This window comes from Orycteropus afer, unplaced genomic scaffold, assembly GCF_000298275.1.
Source record: "Orycteropus afer afer isolate SDZICR_OR568_19922 unplaced genomic scaffold, OryAfe1.0 scaffold00086, whole genome shotgun sequence".
In the NCBI taxonomy this organism is placed as follows: Eukaryota; Metazoa; Chordata; class Mammalia; order Tubulidentata; family Orycteropodidae; genus Orycteropus; species Orycteropus afer.
In genome coordinates this window covers 7,889,609-7,893,581 of record NW_006921673.1, presented here as the reverse complement: position 1 = coordinate 7,893,581, position 3,973 = coordinate 7,889,609, and positions in this window count along the sequence as shown.

Genomic DNA, 3,973 nt, shown 5'->3' with positions numbered 1-3,973 from the left:
GCACCGTCCAGACCGGCAAAAGTCCACAGCTCAGCCCACCTTTCTCTTCACCTTCTCTGTTTGTTCCCCAGCCACCATGCACAGTCCTCGGTGCAGTCCCTGGCTAGCAGGGTGATTTTTAGGTTAATTCTTAAGTCCTACCACCACAGGAATCTGTTGAGAGCGCTGTCTCTTTAAATGTCCAAAATAGTCAAGCTGCTTTTTAAACCTACAAAATGGTGGCGCCCTCCGGACTGGCAAATGTCCACATCTCAGCCCACCTTTCTCTTCACCTTCTCCGTTTGTTCCGCAGCCACCGTGCATAGTCCTTGGTGCAGTCCCTGGCTAGCAGGTGATTTTGGGGTTAATTCTTAGGTCCTACCTTCACTCGGGAATCTCCAAGCCCTGTCGTCTATGCCGTCAGGGTTGCTCAGACCGCTGCCAGACTGCAGCTCTGTGTGTCTCCTTTTTTGGTATTTTCACGCAAATTCTTCTGCTACTTGGGGTTTAGTCCACTTTTGTATCCTTCCCTTCAAGGCTCAGAGGTCCAAGATTATCTTCTGTGTCTGTGTTAATTGGTTTCCCTTTCCTTTGTTGAAAAGCATTTGTGCAGTCCTTCTGCCTAGTCTGCCATCCTGCCGGAACTCCCTCATTTTTCTTTAGACTCAAATAGCCATGGCTATTGTTGCACATTTGTTTCTCAAAAGAATTTTAGAACCAGCTCATCATCTTTTTTAGCTTGCTGGGGCTTTGATTGTATTGACTTTAAAAATTGTTTTGGTAAAGTCTTAAATCTTTAAAATATTATTTTTTCCTATCCAGGAGCACAATGTAGCTCTCAGGTCTTATTTTATGTCCTTTAATAAAGTTTTTTAGTTTTATTTATATAAGTCTTGTTTTGATGGTATTGTTAATGAAATAGTTTTTCTTTCCAAATGTTGTTTTCTAATTGGTTAATATTGGTATATGAGAAAGTGGTTATAAATGATATCTATTGATTTTAGTATTTTTATTTAATATCTGAAACCTTGTGAAATGAGGTGAAAATGAAATGAAACTCTTTCATTAGTTCTAATAAATTTTTAGCTGATTCTTTTCTATATAGATGATCACTTCATCTACAAATAACTAGTTTTCTCTCTTCCTATTCAGTATCTTCCTTTTCTCGTCTTACTGCATTGACTATGGCTTCCAGCAAAATGTCAATATTGTGATAACATTACTGACATTATGATGATGCTTCTTCATATGATATTGAAGATCATACTTGGTGTGGTGCCTAAGGCATTTGACTCCTAACCAGAAAGTTTGCAGTTCAAACCCATCAGCTGCTCCACAGGAGGAAGACTGAGCAATCTACTTCTATAAAGATATAGCACCTCTGAAATCCAATGGGGGTCGCTATGAGTCAGAACTGACTCGATGGCAGTGAGCAAGCTATCCAATCTCCTCAGTAGGCCATGAGCACCTTACATTTGTTTGCATAGTTCCATCTATTCATCTGGCGGGAGTCACAAAGACCATGGCTAGAAGAGCCATACCATATCTGCTATTTCTAGTCTATTAAGAATTAATAGGAACAGGTGTGCTATTTTGTTAAATGTTTTTTCAGTATTTAAGTTTATATTAAAATACTCACTTTTTAATCTTTTCTAATATGACAGTGTTGAGAAATACAATAATAGATTTTCTAATGTTTAACCATTTTTAAATTTCTGAGATAAATCTTATTTGGTCATGGGGTGTCATTCTTATAATTGAATGTTGAATCTGTAATACAGTCTGGTAGATTTTTTTTGGTCTAACTCCTAATATAAGTTAGTACTTGAAGCACTTTGTCATTCAATTTGTTGAAATAGATTTGTACCAAATAGTAGGTATATGTGGAAATATTTAAAAGAAATTTTAAAGTGTAAAGATTTTATACCCAAATTCCAGCAAAATTTTATATTTGTATTACATAAATTGTTTGCTGTTATTAACAGATGCTAAAGGTTCATTGTCTTATATGTATTTGTCATACATTTTTGTTTGTGTTCTGAGGAAAAGATATTTAGCTTGCCTTTCACAGCTGTAGAGACAGACAAAATAATGTGTAGGAACAACAGAATAATACATTTGCCACATTATATTGTCAAACTAATTTGGTCCTGCTCCCCTCCCACCCCTTAGTGGTTGGAGGATGAGTTTGGTGCCTCAAATATTATTAGAATTAGATGTTCTTATTATTAGCTACTAATTTCATAGTTACTTATCCTCTTGGAGCCTCAATTATGCCATATATAATAATGAGAATTGTAACAATACCACTTACGGCTGGGTGGATAAACCCTGAAGAAAACACCCACGCATTGATAGCTTGTGTGTATTTTAGCAAGTAAAAGTAATTTATACATAGCTATTAGTGGAACACAGCAAAGAGATTTCATTTAGTTTAGCTGTCAGATCTTCATGAACCCACATATTACTGCCTCTTAAGTTAAATGGGTAAATGGAAGTGGTAGGCCAGTACAAAATATATATGGAAGTTTACTGACAGGTTGTTGTACAAGGAAGGATAGTGTAGGACACGTATGAAAAACTTTATCAGCAATCTGTGGCTCAAGGATTTCAAGACTATAAAATCCTGGGTTATATTACTCACTGGGACTTTAGTGACCTATTTCCACTTGTCCTGAAGTTCTTTTTGTGATTTTCAGCCATCATCAGCTAAAGCTATAATTATGATTACAAAAAAAAAAAAAACAGAAACACTACTTTCTGACCCTTAAGTATTATGTATCTTATTACATAAAAACTTTTTCATGGAACTCCTTATAACTTGTTATGAAGAGGCTGGTATACATCAAGGATTGAATTGTGTCTCACCAAAATATGTGTTGGAAATCCTAACTTTTATTCTGGTCATGGATTGAATTGTGTCAAGCCAAAATAAGTGCCAACTTCCGGTGAGATGGCAGAATAGGCAGATAAGCTAAACAGACCCTCTTCAACAAAGAAAAGAAAAACCAGTTGACACAGATACAGAAGATAATCCTGGAGCCCTGAGCTTTGAAAGGAAGGATACAGAAGGGGATTAAACACCACTTGAACACCAGTTGAAAAACCTGAATGAAAAGACAGAATAAGAGACAAATGGAGCTGCAAACTGTCAGCTATCCTGACAGCATGAACAGCCTAAATAATTCCAAGTGATATTAGGACCTGAGAATTAACCTAAAAATTGGCCCTGCTCACCAAGGGTTGCATGGACAACAGCCTGGTGACTTACAACTAAAAAGGGAAACAGCAGAGAAGGAGACAAAATGAGCTGTGTATTTTTGCCTGTCTGGAAGGTGTACCCATTTTGAATATTTAGAAACAGCAACAATTTTGGATATTTAAAGTAATAGCATTCTTATTAAGATTCCAGGGATCTAAGAACAGGCTGTGCTTGCCAAGGACAGCATGCACATATGGGAGGCTGAAAACTGGAAAGGAGACAGGTGATGAGTGCATAAGTGCCACCAACTAGAGAACAGAGGAGCACAGTACCCTGCTTACTCAGATAACATCCAAACAAAGAAAATAAAAATCTTGGGCAAATCACTCCAACATACAATCACCAATTAAATATAAACACAAAAATATCACAATGTCTGAGACAACAGACCATCACAGTCCACATACAGAAGCAAGATAAAGTGGTAGAAGCAAGGGACCAGGATACAGACCCAGAACACATTCCTGAGGAAGAAGCAGCTTTGGAATTTCCTGATAAGAAATTCAAAAGAATTACATTTAGGTATCTTCAATGGATTAAGACACAGATCAAGAAAAAGACTGACAAAATTGAGGAAAATACAGACAAAACCCTAGAACTATTTTGGAAAAAAATACAAGAACAAAATGACAAAATAAATGAAAAATTAGAAATTATACAAAATCTACAGATAGAAATCCAGAAGATTAATACTAAAATTTCAAAAATAGATAAGATATTGAATGGGCAAAG